Source organism: Crinia signifera, chromosome 9 (assembly GCF_055691185.1).
Source record: "Crinia signifera chromosome 9, ASM5569118v1, whole genome shotgun sequence".
Taxonomy (NCBI): Eukaryota; Metazoa; Chordata; class Amphibia; order Anura; family Myobatrachidae; genus Crinia; species Crinia signifera.
In genome coordinates, this window is record NC_139225.1 from 146,150,544 (window position 1) to 146,173,343 (window position 22,800).

Below are 22,800 nucleotides of genomic sequence, written 5' to 3' on the forward strand. Positions count from 1 at the left end.
CACAAGGAAGAACTGAAATTAGCCTTATTTGCAGACGACCTACTATTATTTGTATCCAATCCCTTAACTTCTATCCCCGCCATAATGAATTTGATAGACTCATTCGGCCCCATAGCAGGATACAAGATAAATATTGATAAAACCGAAATCCTACCCCTCACCCCCCTACCTCCCAATTTAGCCATGCACCCTATTATTACCCAGTTCAATACCAAACTAGATAGTATTAAATATCTTGGCATATCCATCACCAAGAGCCCATACTCAATATATAAAGCCAATCTCACACCACTAATAAACAAAATATCTTCACAACTAGAAATATGGACTAAACTCCCGATATCACTCCTGGGAAGAGCGGCGGTGTTAAAAAGCATAATTTTCCCAAGGTTATTCTACCAACTACAAATGTTACCCTGCATCATCCCGACCTCCGATATAAAACTGATTGAAAAATTAATGTCCAGATTCTTATGGTCAGGGAAAAAACCTAGGATGTCCCTCCCCAAACTCATGAGACCTAAAGAGCACGGTGGCCTCAAAATACCAAATTTTCTGCTCTATTACTGCTCCATACATTTTCGTTACATCTCCGACTGGATGTTTAATAACTCTACATATGTAGACCTTAGCATAGATGAAAATGTTTTCTACCCTTTCTCGCCAAGTGCCTTAATACATTCTCCCATAAAAAGCATACCACAGCATATCTTGAACCATATCCTCTTCAAGGGAACATATAATGCCTGGATCCTGCTAAATAAGAAACTTCACAGAAACCCTAACATTTCACCCTACATCCCAATCTGGGGTAACCCCAATTTCCCACCATCTCTGTCCAACCTGCAATTCAAAGAATGGTCCCTCAAAGGCCTAGATCTAGCTACCAAGCTCTTTGACCCAGGAGGAACTCTTTTTTCTTTCCAATCATTGCAAAACCGATATCACTTATCAAGAACTAACTTCTATATGTACCTCCAGGCCCGTCATTACGTAAACTCTATAATTTCCCTAATAATATCCCCCACTCAACCCGATCCTCTAACCCAAACTTTTATGAAACGTCCTCATTCTCGATTCAAAACCTCATTCATATATGACTTGATGCTAGATACACTCCCTGACAAACCTTTTGACAAACTTTGTCAAGCATGGGCGATGGATATACCCGATGTGACCTCTCCAGCGGTACTGTTCTCGAACTACACAAATTCTCTCAAAATACTCCAATCCTCATATCTCCAAGAAGTACATTTCAAAACAACTCACCGCCTTTATATTGCTCCTGCTCAAACCAAATACATGTGTTTAGATGCCACAGGCAAATGCTGCAAATGCGGAATGAGCAATGCAAAATTTCTGCACTGCATGTGGACCTGCTCTAAAGTTCTAAAATTCTGGTGCAAGGTTCTACATTTCATTAAATCGCTCCTAAACCTCAACCTCCCACCTGACCCACTGGCATGCCTATGCCTCAACTTTAAAAATTGGACAATTCTATATCCCTCAACACAATTTATCCCCATCATATCCATCATTTTAACGATAGCAAAAAAAATATTCTTATGCATTGGACGAAAAACACCACCCCGTCTCTATGCGAACTTAAAGAAAAACTGCTCCAAATACTATTATTCGACAAGCGTTCGCTGATGCTAAACCTATATGAGACCAAAACATCGTTCCTCAACAAATGGAAGCCCTTCATAGACTCCCTAGACACAACCCTATACTCACAAGTGATGGCGGGCGTATGAGGATCTTCGACGACTACTTTAAGACTTCCATCAACCCCTGACTCAGTGGATTCCTACCTGGCTCACATCCCCTCCCCCCCCCCCTCTGTCTCGTCTTAGCGGTAAAGTTATACTGTTTCTATTGCTATAGGGTCTATCTACAGATCAATACTGTATTATTGTCCACACGATCAATGTACAAGAATATCCAATGTGAAATTTACCGACTTGTACTATGTTAATGTTACCAAGAGTTCGACCAGAACATTGTTTACAATCTATTTCTCTCCAGCCTGAGTTCGAGTGACAGCGGAAACAGCAAAAATGTCATCTCACACATTTATTGTTATTTCTTATTTTTTTTTTTCTATTCATGATTGGTATACTATATGACACTTTCCACAGTGAAAAAACAATAAAAAAGTGTTAAACTAAAAAATAGAGAAAGCGAGGGCTGCCTAGGCATGAGGGAATATAAGAGTCTGTGCAGTTTGGGATGGTATGACAAAAGCTAGAAACCAGAGTGTCACTTACCCATAGAGGTGCAGTGTAGATGGGGTAGCCAATCAGGTGTGGAAGGGGTGGTAGCTTAGGTGGAGGTATATAAGGGGTAGTCAGGTGATCCATCTTCCTCTTGAGTCTGGATTAGTCTGGAAGCACAACAGCTAAATCTGGAAGCAGAACAGCTAAATCTGGAAGCAGAAGCAGATAACTTACTTTTCAATTGCTCACATTCTCTCTCATTCCTCCTCATTCCTCCCTGTACAGCTTGCTTTTTCTGTCTGTGTACCTTAACTGCTCCTGCTTGCACAGAATACCCTGTCCTGTATCACAGCCACATGTAGACAGTGTCAGGGCTGGGGATTTCCATGCTGGCAGTGGTGATACTACAGCACCACCTGCTGGTGCCCTGGTTACTAGGTTTGATTTCACTTGTGGCATTTAATATGGGGGGGGGGGGGTGTCTTTGAGGCACAAGGCCTTCTGTCTGTGGGCTCCCTGCCTCACTCTGGATGGTGCAGCACACCAAAGGGCATTAGTAATAAGATATGAAAAACCATCATAAAAAAGGGTCATTCAGAGATCTTAGTTACATATATTTTGCAGAAGATATGATAAGCTTCCAGGCCTCGTCACGGCTTCTCTGATGACGGAAGTCCAACACCGGATATAATTGTCTTACTGTAAGGCTACATGATAACAGCACTTAATATATCTGAGTTGAGAGCCAGCCTATCAGGAGTTACCCCTAAATCCTCCTTGTGGCACTACAGGAACCAGAATGCCCTCCAGGGCTCACTCCATGTGGCCTCCCTGCCTACTGGCATAGCCGGGCCCCAGTCTGAGCAGCCTTGCTTACAGGGCCTTATGCCTCTTAATTTTACCAGGAGTTTACCAGCGATGTTTTTGTTGTTGGTGGGTCACCATTTGGCAGAATACATGGTCGTTTACCTCACCTCTGACCGCTGGGCACCTATTTGTTTATACAGGCCTACAGTAGTTTGGTTTCCAGGCATTTCCATTGCAGCAGGCTCCATATCAGAAATACGCCCCTTACAGCTGATGTGGGTGTTACATATAGGCAGCGCTACTACTGTCGGCAGCTGATGTGGGTGTAACATATAGGCAGCGTACTACTGTCGGCAGCTGATGTGGGTGTTACATATAGGCAGCGATACTACTGTAGGCACCTGATGTGGGTGGTACATATAGGCAGCGCTACTACTGTCGGCAGCTGATGTGGGTGTTACATATAGGCAGCGATACTACTGTCGGCAGCTAGTGTGGGCGTTACATATAAGCAGCGTTACTACTGTCGGCAGCTGATGTAGGTGTTACATATAGGCAGCGATACTACTGTCGGCAGCTAGTGTGGGCGTTACATATAGGCAGCACTACTACTGTCAGCAACTGGCGTGGGCATTAGGTATAAGAAGCGCTACAACTGTCAGCAAATAGTGTGGGTGTTACATATAGGCAGTGCTACTACTGTCTGCATCTGGTGTGGGCATTAAGTGTAAGAAACGCTACTACTGTCAGCATCTGGTGTGGGCATTAGGTATAAGAAGTGATACTACTGTCTGCATCTATTGTGGGCATTAGGTATAAGAAGCGCTACTACTGTCAGCAACTGGTGTGGGCATTAGGTATAAGAAGCGCTACTACTGTCAGCAACTGGTGTGGGCATTAGGTATAAGAAGCGCTACTACTGTCTGCATCTGGTGTGGGCATTAGGTATAAGAAGCGATACCACTGTCTGCATCTGGTGTGGGCATTAGGTATAAGAAGCGCTACTACTGTCTGCATCTGGTGTGGGCATTAGGTATAAGAAGCGCTACTAGTGTCTGCATCTGGTGTGGGCATTATGTATAAGAAGCCCTACTACTGTCTGCATCTGGTGTGGGGGTGGATGGTCTTCCCCCTCTGGCAGTAGGGAGTGCTGATGGTGGGAATGCACCAGAAACGGATGACATTAGGACCCTATTGCTGGCAACTAGCTCCACCATAAGCTCATTATGGTGGAGGAGGAGGTCGTTTTGCCGCAGGGCTTGATCAGCCAGCACCTGCAGGCTAGCAGCAATTGATTGCTGGGTGGCAGCCATAGCCTGCAGGCTCCCAGCGATACTCTGGTGGCTGCTGACCAAACCCTGCAACACCTCCTCGGTCCTACGCACCCGCTCTGATGCCGACTCTCCCTGCTGCTGAATATGGCCAAGCACCTGCCCCCACGTGGTCAATTCAGCCGCGGTCAGTGGCTGCTGCTGCTGCACGGGCCTGGTACTGGGGGCAGGTGGCACAGACTCCTCAACCTCCTCAAGAGATTCTTGACCAAGCGGTGGGGATGCTGGTGAAAGAGAATTTTACAATAACCACACATTCCATGCAAAATTAGAACCAGCTACTTATGGCATGGCAAATAATTACCTTCAAGCAAAGAAGCCATGACTTCCGCTGGGGCCTCGCTGTCCATGGTGCTCACCCCCCGGACCTCCTCGACTGCAATGCAGCACTCGGCCATCTCTTCCAGGGGGTGAGCTTCAGCTTTGATGGCATGGGGCCAGCCCCAGAGGTGTGGCTGTGTTCCCACCGCCGGGTCAATTTCTTCTTGAGGTTCGTTTTGAAGTCGTGCCACCTGCAATCAAAGTTTACATATTAATACATGTCACTCCTCATGTTTGCTGTAGCACCCATTGCAATCTGCCACAGATGACAACATGTGCTTCATGACACCAAACTTACATGATATTACATTTGAAACCCAACCCTTAGAAGATACACTCACACTCACCCTACAATAACTATCAATTAAATGACATGGCAAACATGTCTGTGCCTCCAAGCAACGTAACCGCCCATTGTTCAACTCCATCTAACATCTAATGTAAACATTACTGGTCTTGTACTGCTCAAATGTAACACACATGAACTTGCCTCTTCTTAACGTGCTCCGCCTCACAAACTTGTGGAGCCACCGTATTAATCTCCGCCGTTATGTCCTCCCAGATCTTCCATCTCCTTGTGTGTGTCAGCCGGTCCTGTGGACACTCGATCCAATCCCGTGCCCGTGGCACCAGGATGGCAAGCTCCTGTGCTTCATATGCCATGTTCCGGCTGCTTAGTTCCTCTGTTGGCCTCTTTCGGCCATGGCCACCTGTCGCTTTACTCAAAGTGCTGGCCTGGCTACTCTGTTGGGAAGCCACCTGCTGTGATCCCAATGATTCTGCTGAGGCTGAAGATGGGCCAGCTGCCGATTGGCCTGATGTTGATGGGCCAGCTGGCTGCTCTTCTCCCACTGGCTGGTCTGGGTTAAGGGGGACATAGGTGGTGTTGGACTCCATGCGGGCCAAGAGGTTCTGCACCACCTGTTCTTCCTCTGACTCTGAGCCAGCCATGTTTGCAACAACTTTTTGCCTTTCTTTAAATACTATTTCTGTAATTGGCGTAAATCAGCTACAACCTGCGTTCCGTGCGGCAGCGTCACGTACGGCAGCGTACGCCGTGGTGTGTGTGTGCAGCGCATAGGCCACGCCCATAGTAGCGCCAACTCGCTTGTGCAAAACCTGGCCTAACATCCAACTATAATTTAGGTGACCTGTTTAAAGATTTTTTGTAATGGACACCTGTAACGTTATGCAATCCTAAATGCTATCTGTAAATGTTCAGTAGTACTATGCTATTGATGAGATTAACCATAAAAAGTAAGTAACCCAATCCATTTTAAAATCCGGCCCAGAAGTCATGCAATAGTGATCACTGATGTCATGCACAACACATGTGCTAGGCCTATAAATAGTGCTTTGCTGCTAGGTGCATTTGTCTCCAGAGCTGTATTGGGCCAGGTTCTAAGGTAAGCACTCGCATGGTCCAGATTGTTGGTACAGCAAAGTCTTGTTAGCATTACAGAAACATGTTACCTGGCCACCATTTAACTGACAGATGTTAAACCGGTGTGGCCCCATATAATGGTGAACTACCTGTCCCAGCATTATTTGCAATGTTTCATTTTTGTTATTGATCAGTTGATCACACCTGTAATACTTACTTAGTGTTTAGTTGTTACATGTTTGAAATACATTTGTCTTTAAGAAGGTGTGTGGTGAGGTAATATTATTGTAACTTCATTATAGATTACTATGGATCTGTGGGACTACACTGGGCGCCCCTGTATTGTACGTATAGTTGCATCAAATGTGACAAATGTTTGAGCATCACCAATCTTTGCATAGGTGTCTCCTCATTTATAAACCTTTTGTCATAGGTTGCTGAAGCAGTGATGCAGTATATGGGTGATAGGCTAAGGGCACTTGCGGCTCACCCCACTCGTCGGCCAAGGAGGCCAGGACGTGCTAGAATCTTCCGCACACGGGTGGCACTCTTTGGGATGACCGATGATAAGATACTTTCTAGGTACAGGTTACCCACACATGTCATTCTAGATATACTCTCTTTAATTGAGAGTGATCTTGAACCTCTTCATGGGCTCACGACAGCAATTCCGCCTCACACTCAGCTGCTAGCGGTGTTGCATTTCTGCGCCTCGGGATCCTTCCAACAAGTAGTGGCAGTACTTGCTGGAATATCTCAGCCGGCTTTCAGCCGAATCCTGAGGCGTGTGACGTCAGCCATGTTTAGGCGCAAGGGGCACTTCATGGCCATGTCTTTTGCCCAAGAGACCCTTCACCAAAGCCAGCAGGCATTCCATCAAATTGCTGGCTTCCCTAATGTGATAGGGGCTGTGGATGGCACCCATGTACCATTTGTGCCTCCATCAAGAAGTGAGAAGATCTATAGGAACGGAAAATTGTTCCACTCACTGAACGTGATGGTGGTATGTGGCCCATCCATGGAAATTCTCACCTTCAACTCGAAGTTTCCCGGAAGTGCCCATGACTCTCATGTTATCCGACAAACCGGGATTTGGCAAAGACTACAAGAGCTTGAAGGCCGTGATGCGTGGGTTCTGGGTGACTCCGGTTACCCATGTACGCCCTGGCTACTTACGCCATACAGCTCCCCAGAACCAGGCCCACAGGAGGCATTCAATAGGGCGCATGTTGCCACCAGGCAAGTGGTGGAGCGCTCAATTGGCCTGTTGAAGGGTCGAGTTAGAGTGCTCCACCGCACTGGTGGTGACTTACAGTATGCGCCTGAAATGGTGTCGAGGATTGTGGGCCTGTGTGTTTGCTTTCACAACATAGCTGTGCGGCGTGAGATACCCTTTGATGAGTGGGAGGTTCCATCTGAGCCGCAAGACCCACCCATGCGCTCATCCCGCTCACCCGAAAGCAGACGTGGATACCAGCTGCGGGACTCTGTGGCCCAGAGATACTTCAGGTACATTTCTGAATGTTGTCCAGACCAAACCTCTTTCGGATCAATTATCCCCATCAAGGTTGACAATGCTTTAACCCCTTCCCGACAATTGACGTACATTTACGTCATGGCCGGGATGTACTTCCCGACACATGGCGTAAATGTACGTCATGACTTTAAAGTGCCACCGCGTCTAGAGACGCAGTGACAGAGGGACGATGTCTGCTGTCCCTGACAGCAGACATCTTCCCTCATTGTCCAGGTGGGGCAGCGATACCCCTCCCCCCCGTTCGGCGATCGCTGTGATTGGCTGTTCAATGTGAACAGCCAATTACAGCGTTTTCTGTGTACCGGCGAATAACGTTCGCCGGTGACACAGGGATCGGTGGTGATTGGTGCTGTAAAGTACAGCACCAATCACCACCGGGTGTAAGGGTGACACTGGTGTCACCCCACCTCACCCCACCTGCCCCCAAAAGGCTGTGATTGGTCCGTCGGACCGACGGACCAATCACAGCCATTTCACCTCAGATGAAATAACGGAGACAGCCCTGCAGCCGCCATTCCGGTCAGGAACAGCGTGCAGAGCGGTCTCCGTGCCCATCTGTGCCCTATACTGACCTGATCGTTGGTGGCTTCCGTGCTGCCAGCTCCTGGTGTGACTTCCTTGTGACTTCCTTGTGTTGCTGCTGCTGCTGCTGCAGCAGCGTCATTGTGGCAATTGTGTGCTATTATTTTGTGCTATAATTTGTATCTGCTCCCCCTGCTGCCCCCCTTTTGTGCTGATCACTATAAACTAAGTGATCAGCACCTTTTTTTGGGGTGCAGTTTTTTTTTTTTTTATATATATATACCCTGTCAGGTTGCACCCACAGTTGTGTGCCTGCTGCCCCTCACTGCTAATCAGTTGCATCACTGATCAGCAGTTTTTTTTTTTTTTGGGGGGGGGGTGTTGTGGGGTTTTTTTTTTATTTTTTTTACACCCACTGTGATTTTGTGGGTGTCCTGTGGCCGCAGAGCGCTGATCAGTGACGTACATCACTGATCAGCATTTTTGGCACAGGGTTGATCTATTTTTTTTTTTTTTGATCAAATTACTGTTGCCTTTGACTCATCAGCATTTTTTTTTTATTTGGTTTTTTTGGACGGTGCTGTGGAGTCTTTTTTTTAATTTTTTTTACACCCACTGTGATTTTGTGGGTGTCCTGTGGCCGCAGAGCGCTTTTTTTGGGGGGTCAAATTCCTGTTGTCTGACTCATCAGAAGTTTTTTTTTTTTTTTTTTTTGGAGGGTGCTGTGGAGTCTTTTTAAAAAAAATTTTTTACACCCACGGTGCTTTTGTGGGTGTCCTGTGCCCGCTGAGCGCTGATCAGTGACGGACGTTACTGACCAACATCTGTGCTCAATTTTTTGCGCAGGATTTTTTTTTTCTTTTAACTTACACGTGTTAAAGCACTACATACACACTACATACCCCCCGTGTTGAAATAAAGTTTGTACCCCCCCCTACACTATACACGTGTTGAAACACTACACTAAAAAATAATAAAAATGTCCCAATCATCGCAAAGACATTTTTCAGCGGAGGAGGCATATGCCCTTCTTGCCTCTGACACTGACACAACCAGTGAAGTAAGCGATGAATTGGCATTTGTCTTAAGCTCCTCTTCCTCCTCTAGTGATGAGGGACCCCCTCAAAGACGCCCCCGTAGAGCAGCTAAGACCCCCCCCCCCCAATGATTGATCTCGTATGGACCCCACCACCAGACAATTTTGAGCCCCAGGTTCCTGAGTTTTTGGCCAACCCAGGAATCCAATTTGATAGTACAGGCCTCAAAGAAATTGACTTTTTCAAAGTCTTTTTCTCTGATGATTTTATAAATTTAATGGTGGACCAAAGAAATTTATATGCCCAGCAGTTTATTGCCCAAAACCCCACGTCATCATTTGCTAGGTGGACCCCTGTAGATGCAGTAGAGATGAGGACGTTTTGGGGTCTGGTGTTACATATGAGCATAGTTAAAAAGCCAGAAATTAGGCAATATTGGAGTACAGATGTTCTGTACAGCACCCCACTTCATCGTATGGCCATGACCCGGACTCGTTTTGAGACGATCCTTAAATTTTTGCATTACAACGATAATGCACAGTGCCCACCCAGAGATGATCCCACCTTTGACCGGCTATTTAAAGTCAGGCCGGTCATTGATCATTTCAGCGCCAAATTTGCTGAGATGTACATCCCCCAAAAATTCATTTGTGTAGACGAGTCACTTATACATTTTAAAGGAAGGGTTAAATTCCGCCAGTACCTTCCCAATAAGAGGGCAAGGTATGGCATAAAAATGTATAAGCTGTGCGAAAGTACCTCAGGGTACACCCACAGGTTTAGGGTATATGAAGGGAAGGACACAAGAATTGAACCGCCAGAATGCCCCCCCTCCCTCGTAGGTGTTAGTGGAAAGATTGTCTGGGATTTAGTGCACCCCTTCCTGGATAAGGGTTATCACCTCTATGTGGATAACTTTTACACCAGCATCCCCCTGTTTAAGGCCCTTGGTTCAAGAGGTACAGCAGCTTGCGGTACTGTGCGCAAGAACCAAAGAGGCCTCCCAAAAACGCACGTTGCCCAATTACCGAGAAAGGGTGAAAGCAGGGGAATATGCACCGAAAATATGTTGTTGGTCAAATATAAGAACAAGAGGGATGTCCTTATACTGACAACAATTCACGGAGACAGTACCACCTCCGTCCCTGTACGAGGTACCAGTACCCACACCTCAAAACCTATTTGTATCCTTGATTACAATAAGTACATGGGCGGAGTGGATCTTTCAGATCAGGTACTGAAGCCGTACAGTGCCCTGCGGAAAACAAAAATCTGGTATAAGAAGCTGGCCGTGTATATCATCCAGATGGCACTGTATAACGCTTACGTACTATTCCGTTCTACCAGCCAGACGGGGACATTTATGCACTTTCAAGAGGAAGTCATAAAGGGCCTAATATTTGGGAACCAGCAGGCAGAGGGCCCCAGTACTTCTAGTACTGGCCCCAGTACTTCTAGTACTGGCCCCCGTATTGTATCAGGGCAGCATTTTCCTTACGAAATCCCCTCCACTGGAAAAAAGGGCAGGACACAAAAAAGGTGCAAAATTTGCTAGAAAAAGGGAATACGAAAGCAAACTATTTTCCACTGTGAAACTTGCCCCGACAAACCCGGCCTATGTATGAAGGAGTGCTTTAAAATATACCACACATCTATGGATTATTAGGTTCATCATTTCACCGTGCTTCGGGGGTCTTGCTAATGCGACATAGCACCCACCATTCATTCCACCAGAATCTGTGCTGCAAAATCCAAATATCACTCCTTCCCTTATGAGTCCTGACATTTTTTGGTCACATATGAGGCATTGCCGTACTCGGGAGAAATTGGGGCACAGATTTTGGGGTGCTTTGTCTCCTTCATTCCTTGTGAAAATGAAACATTTTGAGCCAGAACTGCATTTTTGTGTAAAAAATGTAATTTTTCATTTTCACAGCCCAGTTGTACCACAATTGGTGAAACCCCTGGGGGTTTGAAATGTACACTATACCCCTAGATGAATTCCCTGAGGGGTGTAGTTTGCAAAATGGGGTCACTTGTGGGGGGGTTCCACTGTATTGGTGCTTCGGGGGTCTTGCTAATGCGACATAGCACCCACCATTCATTCCACCAGAATCTGTGCGGCAAAATCCAAATATCACTCCTTCCCTTCTGAGTCCTGCCATGCACCCAAATGGTATTTTTTGGTCACATATGAGGCATTGCCATACTCGGGAGAAATTGGGGCACAGATTTTGGGGTGCTTTGTCTCCTTCATTCCTTGTGAAAATGAAAAATTTTGAGCCAGAACTGCATTTTTGTGTAAAAAAATGTAATTTTTCATTTTCACAGCCCAGTTGTACCAAAATTGGTGAAACCCCTAGATGAATTCCCTGAGGGGTGCAGTTTGCAAAATGGGGTCACTTGTGGGGGGGTTCCTAACTTTTAGCATCTTATGGTGCCTAGAAACCTACATGGTGCCTAAAAAATTATCTCATAAAAAGGAGGCTCCAAAATCAAGTAGGTGCTCCTTCTATTATGAAGCCTGTGGTTTGGTCAACGTGCACACTAGGGCCACATATAGGATATTTATGAAAACAAAAAGAATTGGGGGAATCAATTTTTAGTCACATTTCTCTAGTAAAATCTACTGTGTTCCTTAGAAAAATGTATTAAAATTGAAAATCTGCAAAGAAAATGAAATTTTCAAATTTCACCTACACTTTGTTTTAATTCCTGTGAAACACCTAAAGGGTTAACAAACTTCCAAAATGCTGTTTTGAATACTGTGAGGGGTGCAGTTTTTGAAATGGCATCATTTATGGGGGTGTCTCACATACAAGTCCCTCAAAGGCACATCAGAACTGAACTGGTCCCTAAAAAAAATCAGTGTTTGAAATTTTCTTGAAAATTTGAGAATTTGCTATTCATATTTTAAGCCTCCTAGTGTCCAAAAAAATTAAAAGGAGGTTGAAATAATGATGGCAACATAAAGTAGACATATGGTCTTTGTTAGTTATTAACTATTTTGAGTGGTATGATTATTTGTCTCAGAAGCAGAAAATTTAACATTTTGCAAATTGCAAAATTTTCAATTTTTTTTACGACATTTTGGTATTTTTCACAAAAAAACCACAGACTGTATCGACCAAAATTTACCACTAACTTGAAGTACAATGTGTCACGAGAAAACAATCTCAAAATCATTGGGATAAGTAAAAGCAAAAAAAAGTTATCCCCACTTAAGTGATACATGTCAGATTTAAAAAAAGGGCTCTGTCAGGAAGGCAAAAACAGGCTGTGTCGGTAAGGGGTTAAATTTAGTGTCCTCCTAATTAAACATTAGGCAGCATGGCCTCTTAATGGCAATACCAATAGCACTACGTATTTGTTTTGAGGTGTATTGGTTTAAGCCCAATATTGCACGTATTGTCCATAGATTTGAAAATGTATTTTATGTTTCCATTATTTTAGCTGACCTTATTATCCATGTCTGGTGAGTACATTGAATTTCATACCTTTTTCACCATGTATGTGTGGGATGTGGGGGTGATTATTTTATTTGTAGATGTAATTTTTCTGATCACACACACATATATATATATATATATATATATATATATATATATATATATATATATATATATATATATACACAGGTTGAGTATCCCGTATCAGAGTATCCGTTATCCGAATTATTCCGAAAACCATACATTCCAGAAAGTGAATAAAAAATATTTTTTTTGCTAAAAACTCACTGGGGACATTTGTAACAGCACTACTGAGGACATGATATGTAACTGGCACTATATATGTGCAAGAAAATGATTGCTTGGCATTCAAATTCAATATCTGAGATAGTACACAAATTTTGTTTCATGTTTTGAAACCTTGTTTTTTGAACAAATAAAATATATTTGTGTGTATTTTATGTGGTAATAAAATATATTTGTGTGTATTTTATGTGTTTATACAGCATACATGCAAGATACTTCAAAATACATAATTGAAATATTAAAATATTCCGAAATACGGAATAATCCGTTATCCAAAATTCTCCTGGTCCCGAGCATTTTGGATACGGGACTAGATGTAGCCAGCTTATATACGTGTATTCCACATGCCGCTGGAATAGAAGCTGTACGATTATTACTTACTGGCAATGATGCCTACACAGGGCCGGACATCTCCTTCTTTCTAGCGTTATTACATTTTACACTCAAGTATAACTACTTCTTGTTTAATGGGCGGTTTTACAAACAACTCATTGGCTGTGCCATGGGTTCTCCCGTGGCACCGTCATTAGCGAACGCCTACATGTGGGTAGTGGAGAGAAACATCTTCTTCCTAAAACCAGAGGTGACCGATGGCATCTATATGTATTATCGGTATATAGATGACCTATTTTTGATCTGGGTCAAACCCATGGAAGAATTGACATCTATAATTGAGGAACAGAACGCATCAACATCCCCCATTAAACTGACTTTGTCATACAGTGACACTGAAATCTGTTTTTTAGATTTAAAAATCAAAATAATGGCCAACAAAATTGAGACCTGTCTGTATTCAAAACCGACAGACAGGAATACACTGCTGCGTTACAACAGTTTCCACCCCATTGCCACCACCCGAGGCCTACCATACTCGCAATTTTTGCGGGTATGTAGATCAAACAGTTCTATTGCAGAACGGGATACACAGTTGGATAAAATGACAGAAAAATTCAGAGACCGAGGGTATCCGAAAGATATTTTGGTACAAGCAAGACAGAGAGCCTCGGCACACCCCAGAGAAGAACTTCTGTCACATTCCAACACCTCTAAGAAAAAACAGGCCAACGCTTTCCCATGGGTGAATGCATTCAATGCTAACAGCAGGTTCACCTCTAAAAGAGCCAAACAGCTGTGGCCAATAGTGTCAACTGACCCTGATCTCAAATGCCTACGCCATACTCACATTTTGCCTAGTTACACACGTGGCAGAAGCATACGAGACTATTTGGTAAAAATTAATGTCAGTGACCCCAAACCTACCCCTCAAAAACATTTCTTAACTAGAAAGAATGGATGCTTTAAATGCCTGGGTTGCACAACTTGCAACTACATGGCCACAGGCGATAGCATCAATCACCCCCACACGGGCAAGAAATATGCCATCAATTGGGCATTGACATGCAGCACTAAATACGTGGTGTATGTCATCATCTGCCCGTGTGGCCTCTACTACGTAGGGAAGACGGATTGCATGTTCAAAACCCGTATGGCCCAACATCGTCTTGCCATACGCACAGCCTTACTGAATGGCACAGGAGACCAACCGGTGGCCAGGCATTTTGCCCAGGCCAAACATGGAATGGCTACGTTAAAACACAAAATCATAGACCATGTGCCGGAATCCCCAAGGGGCGGAGACAGATCGAAGCGATTATTACAGCTTGAATCCAGATGGATATTTCGCCTAGACTGCCTCCGTCCCAAGGGTCTCAATGAATCATTAGGCTTGATTCACTTCATTTAAAACATTGGCCTACAATGGGCATTACATTGTTCAAAAATCGTTATTCAGCATGTTTTAGGTAATAGCTCATACTAGTGTTGAGCCCATTCTATAAACTTGTTAAATTTTGCTATAGCTGACACAATGTTTGTCACATACATGAGCGAGGAAACTGCCATTTACCTAAATATGATTTTTTATACAAGTATATAAAGAGCAGTGTTAAATAGAGTCAGATTGACTCAGCCTCCGCTTCTGCCCTAACAGTCCTGACAGCGCAATGGTTTTTTATTACATGTCTTTTTACAGCAGTATGCACTGTTTTTATTCCATTTTTAACACTGTTTATAGAATATGGTTTTGATAGCACGGTCAGCACTTTATATCTGTCATGTTTTTTGACAGGTTCCGATTGTTTTTGCACGTCACGCATTTATGTTTTGTTTCCATGTTTATATTTACAGTGTCTCCATGGCAGCACGGCTGAGCGCACTGACGTCACCAGGGCCGGAAGGAGAAGGAGGTAGCCGGCGCCATAAGTGACGGGGCGGCGGGGCCGCGATGCCATGAAACAGCTGATGGTCCTTCGGTATTATGGTAGGACACTATTTATTGCACTTTTTTACAGCACCTTGTATCCTGATGAAGGGGATTGTATCCCCGAAACGTAGATGTACCATGTGTTGCTAATACAGTAACCTTCACTTTGCAACAAGACTTCGAGTGCCGCCTCTTCTTTCATACATTTGTCTATGGCTGTCAGCCTTATGGAAGGCACCGGAGCGCAGTAACCCCACGGGGGACCCAGGAGTGCCGGAGCCACACCAGCGCATACATTTGTTCTCTGTGACCACCTTGGATACAGGGAATCGCTCAAGGCACCCGGATTGTTTCTCCTCTAGATGAGAAACGCTTTACCCTGGTATACATCCACGCTACCATCTGCCGGGATCATCACAGCACTTCACTCTTTCACCAAGCACCCACGGTTTTTACACCCATTGGCTGATCATGACTACTGCAGCTACAGCGGAGAGCGATGCACCATCCTTCCCTCAACAATGTGACAATACTGAGTGCTTCAGCTATTCAGATGTAGAAGCTGATCATATTCTGCATAAAGAGCCAACCTTTGATCAAGACTACTCAGCATCTGATGAGGAAGTCTACAGAGAGATCTTTAAATTAAGGAAGCGCGAATTAGACTTCCTGTATCATAGCAGGACTTTATCAGACTACTATAGAGCAAAGCAGATTCCCCGGGGCTTTCGGGACCACAATATGCCCACCATAGGCCGGTACAACACGGGGTTCTGCAGAAAGTGGATCTCGATACTTAATAAATGCTCTATGGATTTAATGCTCCTTGTGATCGAGGAATCTACAAGGGAGCATACTGTGACTAAAGAAAAGATCCTCAAATATGCGGGAGAAAACCATACACATGAGGTATTCTCCACCACATCTGCAGCTCATGCTAAATTACAGCAGCAATTGGAGTCGTACAAAGCAGAATTGCTAAAATTTAAAAAAAGCAAATTAAATCGGGTTCAACAGGACTACGCCAACCACACAGTATACGCCTGGTTGAATGCCGCACCTGGGGGATCCAATCCACGTCCACCACAATATAGAAGGAGACAGCGTGGAGGCCCCAGAGGTGATTTTGGGTCAAGTACATCTGCCAGTGAAGTTGAAGAACCAACACGCCGCCCCCCCAGAGCACGCCAACAGCTGCCCCCTTTAGGGGTGACGACGCGGGCCATAACATCGGGCGGCGGTGGAAACCAACGAGGAGAGGCGGACAAGCAACAAGGCAAAAGGGGAGGCAGAGCACCCAGGGGCAAGAGAACCTAACGTTCAACCTGTCACCCACGCCCTTGACCCCCACAGAACTCAGTGTCCTCAACAAGGGCCTATCATTTGTTCCGACACATGGGCCGGACAAATTTCAATGGAAAATTGACTTGTATAAACTAAACCGGGGCTTAAAAATCAAAGAACACTTTGAAAAAAATCCCACACAAGTCGCCAGTCAGCCGTTGGGGACATATTCCAAAAAACTCAAGAAAAAATCCCGTTTTGACCCGGTATCCGTGAACCCGTCCATCAAGACGTTTTCTAGGATGTTGGAGACATCGGGACAAGAGGAACATTCACCAGTCCGACACAACCTCACCAGAGAAGAATCGCTTGCATTGAAAGCCCTGTCCAAACGGGAGGATATCACCATCCGCGGTGCGGACAAAGGTGGCGCGGTGGTGGTACTGGACACGAAGGACTACTTACGTGAGTGCAATAGATTACTCAGTGATGAGGACACTTATTGTTGCTTGGACTCTGATCCTACAGTATTGTTCCAAAAAGAATTAAGCAGTATATTACAACAGGCAGTGGTTGACGGTTTCATTACCACAGATACGCATAGAATCTTGTATACTGAATATCCTGTTACACCTGCTTTTTACAGCATACCCAAGATACACAAGGACGCCCAGAGGCCCCCTGGACGACCGATTATTTCGGCTCGGGGGTCTCTGTGTGAGCCTATAGCTGTATACTTGGATATGTTTCTGCAACCATGTGTGCAAAAAACTTTCACATACCTCAAAGATTCCAGTACTTTATTACAAAAATTTGTCCTGAATCCAAATGTACCCGATGATGCTAAACTGGCTACACTAGATGTAGCCAGCTTATATACGTGTATTCCACATGCCGCTGGAATAGAAGCTGTACGATTATTACTTACTGGCAATGATGCCTACACAGGGCCGGACATCTCCTTCTTTCTAGCGTTATTACATTTTACACTCAAGTATAACTACTTCTTGTTTAATGGGCGGTTTTACAAACAACTCATTGGCTGTGCCATGGGTTCTCCCGTGGCACCGTCATTAGCGAACGCCTACATGTGGGTAGTGGAGAGAAACATCTTCTTCCTAAAACCAGAGGTGACCGATGGCATCTATATGTATTATCGGTATATAGATGACCTATTTTTTATCTGGGTCAAACCCATGGAAGAATTGACATCTATAATTGAGGAACAGAACGCATCAACATCCCCCATTAAACTGACTTTGTCATACAGTGACACTGAAATCTGTTTTTTAGATTTAAAAATCAAAATAATGGCCAACAAAATTGAGACCTGTCTGTATTCAAAACCGACAGACAGGAATACACTGCTGCGTTACAACAGTTTCCACCCCATTGCCACCACCCGAGGCCTACCATACTCGCAATTTTTGCGGGTATGTAGATCAAACAGTTCTATTGCAGAACGGGATACACAGTTGGATAAAATGACAGAAAAATTCAGAGACCGAGGGTATCCGAAAGATATTTTGGTACAAGCAAGACAGAGAGCCTCGGCACACCCCAGAGAAGAACTTCTGTCACATTCCAACACCTCTAAGAAAAAACAGGCCAACGCTTTCCCATGGGTGAATGCATTCAATGCTAACAGCAGGTTCACCTCTAAAAGAGCCAAACAGCTGTGGCCAATAGTGTCAACTGACCCTGATCTCAAATGCCTACGCCATACTCACATTTTGCCTAGTTACACACGTGGCAGAAGCATACGAGACTATTTGGTAAAAATTAATGTCAGTGACCCCAAACCTACCCCTCAAAAACATTTCTTAACTAGAAAGAATGGATGCTTTAAATGCCTGGGTTACACAACTTGCAACTACATGGCCACAGGCGATAGCATCAATCACCCCCACACGGGCAAGAAATATGCCATCAATTGGGCATTGACATGCAGCACTAAATACGTGGTGTATGTCATCATCTGCCCGTGTGGCCTCTACTACGTAGGGAAGACGGATTGCATGTTCAAAACCCGTATGGCCCAACATCGTCTTGCCATACGCACAGCCTTACTGAATGGCACAGGAGACCAACCGGTGGCCAGGCATTTTGCCCAGGCCAAACATGGAATGGCTACGTTAAAACACAAAATCATAGACCATGTGCCGGAATCCCCAAGGGGCGGAGACAGATCGAAGCGATTATTACAGCTTGAATCCAGATGGATATTTCGCCTAGACTGCCTCAGTCCCAAGGGTCTCAATGAATCATTAGGCTTGATTCACTTCATTTAAAACATTGGCCTACAATGGGCATTACATTGTTCAAAAATCGTTATTCAGCATGTTTTAGGTAATAGCTCATACTAGTGGTGAGCCCATTCTATAAACTTGTTAAATTTTGCTATAGCTGACACAATGTTTGTCACATACATGAGCGAGGAAACTGCCATTTACCTAAATATGATTTTTTATACAAGTATATAAAGAGCAGTGTTAAATAGAGTCAGATTGACTCAGCCTCCGCTTCTGCCCTAACAGTCCTGACAGCGCAATGGTTTTTTATTACATGTCTTTTTACAGCAGTATGCACTGTTTTTATTCCATTTTTAACACTGTTTATAGAATATGGTTTTGATAGCACGGTCAGCACTTTATATCTGTCATGTTTTTTGACAGGTTCCGATTGTTTTTGCACGTCACGCATTTATGTTTTGTTTCCATGTTTATATTTACAGTGTCTCCATGGCAGCGCGGCTGAGCGCGCTGACGTCACCAGGGCCGGAAGGAGAAGGAGGTAGCCGGCGCCGGAAGTGACGGGGCGGCGGGGCCGCGATGCCGTGGAACAGCTGATGGTCCTTCGGTATTATGGTAGGACACTATTTATTGCACTTTTTTACAGCACCTTGTATCCTGATGAAGGGGATTGTATCCCCGAAACGTAGATGTACCATGTGTTGCTAATACAGTAACCTTCACTTTGCAACAAGACTTCGAGTGCCGCCTCTTCTTTCATACATTTATATATATATATATATATATATATGGAAACACAATTGCAGAAAGAACAACAGTGAGCGCTATACTGATTCACCAAATTAGACACAGTCCAGTATTAGAAACCTTTCAGAATATTTTTCATGAAGGTTAGGGAAAGCACCAGAGTCCGTTCTAGAACCCGCAGCTGGTTTTTCAATCTCAGGAGGAGAGGATCTCTGGAACCCACAGAGATAAAGATCTATTGGGAAGTGGAGGAAAAACAGCGCTTCATAGTGCATTAAACGGAGTTTTTTAATTAGGACAATAAAACATCCACGGTACAATTCAGAGTAGCCCCGTACCAAGATTATGCACTCTGTGGGCTGGATACCACACGGTTTGTAAAAAGCACAACACAGGCATAGACTGCTCACATAACCATCGATGGACTCGAATGGACCTCTAACGATGCGCCGCCACGCTGGATTGCAGGACGGGGACCAAGAAGCCACAGCCGGAGAACACGTCTGGAAGGCAGGTAACAGGTAACAGGAGCGGCGCATCGTTAGAGGTCCATTCGAGTCCATCGATGGTTATGTGAGCAGTCTATGCCTGTGTTGTGCTTTTTACAAACCGTGTGGTATCCAGCCCACAGAGTGCATAATCTTGGTACGGGGCTACTCTGAATTGTACCGTGGATGTTTTATTGTCCTAATTAAAAAACTCCGTTTAATGCACTATGAAGCGCTGTTTTTCCTCCACTTCCCAATATATATATATATATATATAAAAAAAGTCACAGGAGGGCACCGGAGCACAAACTAAGGGAGCTGAAGTGAGTGCCGGAATCTGCTGGTTATATATATATATATATATATATATATATATATATATATATATATATATATATATATATATATATATATATATATATATATATACATATACAGGTTGAGTATCCCGTATCAGAGTATCCGTTATCCGAATTATTCCAAAAACCATACATTCCAGAAAGTGAATAAAAAATATTTTTTTTGCTAAAAACTCACTGGGGACATTTGTAACAGCACTACTGAGGACATGATATGTAACTGGCACTATATATGTGCAAGAAAATGATTGCTTGGCATTCAAATTCAATATCTGAGATAGTACACAAATTTTGTTTCATGTTTTGAAACCTTGTTTTTTGAACAAATAAAATATATTTGTGTGTATTTTATGTGGTAATAAAATATATTTGTGTGTATTTTATGTGTTTATACAGCATACATGCAAGATACTTCAAAATACATAATTGAAATATTAAAATATTCCGAAATACGGAATAATCCGTTATCCAAAATTCTCCTGGTCCCGAGCATTTTGGATACGGGATACTCAACCTGTATGTATATATATATATATATATATATATATATATATATATATATATATGTGTTTATTTGGGGTGTTTAGTTGAAAATATATAAGCAGTAGGAGCTAGGCAGCCAGGCAGGCAGGCAGGTGTCCAATATAATGGTATAATCAGGAGAAGTGCTAGTATGTGTATGTGTTTTTTCTCATAAATGTACGCATACACATAAATGCATACAGTAAGTAATGCGAAGTACAGCTAAGCGATGCCAAGCTATAGCACGCGTTGCTTGGCGGTGCGATGTTATCGCCGATGGTTGGGCGCATACACAATGTCCATGTCAATATGATTAATAAAGTTAATACCAAATAGCGACCTTACCAACCAATCACAGGACATGCTAATTTCTCATACGCCACTCCTAAAATGGCAGCTTACCAAAGAGCCCAACCCTTCAGCACCGCGGAGCTGTTGTCTCTGGTGGCTGTGATGGAGAGGAGGCTGGGGCGTGCAAGCCCCTTCATCAGTAATGCAGACAAGCGCCGGGCGTACCTTGCTGCCCGGCGCCGGATACTCGCCCGCACCAATGTGCGGAGGACCATCGCCCAATTGGAGCGGCGATGGTCCGACCTAAGGAGGCGGCAGCCGGAGCTGCTACAGCGGCTCAGATGCAGAATTGAACGGTGTAAGTTTTTTCGCAATTCATTAATCATAAACATTAAGGGCCAGATGTATCAAGCTTCATAAAGTGATAAAATGGAGAGTGATAAACAACCAGCCAATCAGCTCCTGCCTGACATTTTTCAAACACAACCTGTAGCATGACAGGAAGGAGCCGATTGGCCGCCTGTTTATCACTCTCCATTGTATCACTTTTTAAGCTTAGTGCATTTAGCCCAGTGAGTGTTTTCATTTTCACATTATTGAATAATAAGATTACATGAGGTCAGTTGGGTGTTTATGACATAGAAATGTCATAAACTATATGTGTGATATATAACACATATATAATGTGGTTAGGATATGTACTTGTTATAGTGATTACAATGTCAAATGACACTGACCCATTTTGTTTGGGTAACCCACAGCACGGGAGAGAGCCAGACAGGCCAGAGAGGAGGAGGGCCAGGAGGCCAAAGAGGAGGGCCAGGAGACCACAGAGGAGGGCCAGGAGGCCACAGAGGAGGGCCAGGAGGCCACAGAGGAGGGCCAGGAGGTCGCCCTGGAGGTGGAAGTGGAGGGCCAGGTTGAGGTAGAGGAGGAGGAGGCGGGACAGGTGGAGAGGAGGAGGAGGTTGAGGGCCACCATGAGGTGGAATATCTCGCCTCCACTACCCCTACACACACCCCTCCCCCTAGCCAATCACCAACCTCCACTATCTACCTCCCCCCCCCCCCCCCCGTTTGCCAAGAGGCCCTACCCCTCGAGGAGTTGCCACCGCCTCCAAGTCTGGAGGAAGAAGAGCCGGTGGAGGTGTCTGGCAGGGGTAAGTAGACGCAATGACTCAACCGTGCAATGTGGAGGCTGATGTAGGTGATGAGTGTTTCTTTAAGCAGGGTCTTTGTATAGAAGAAAAACAAAACATCAATGGAATATGGGCATGGCCAGATTTCTAACGGAGTCTCAAGCGTCCAGTTCCCCTGGGCCCCCCTGTAGCCAGTGGTCCTGTGTTGTTGCCATGTATTTTTGAAAGGACTTATGTAGGATGTATTGAACTTAGAAATGGTTTGGTGTATGGAAGCAGATTAGTGCTGCACTTTCACCTGTCTGGCAATGTGACAAGGAATCATGAAGTAATAGGGTAGAGTGACTAGGGTAGCCTTTTAATGTGTTATCTATCTATCTATCTATCATGCAGTTTAGCTATTAAGCACTAACATGCAGGTATATATGTATGGCTAATTGTGACATGTTGTAGTGGGTGTAGGTTTCGAGAAGATTGGGGAGTGTTTGGCCAGGAGAAGTGTGAGTGATCCTCAAGTGTTGTGGTGATTTTGATATATACATT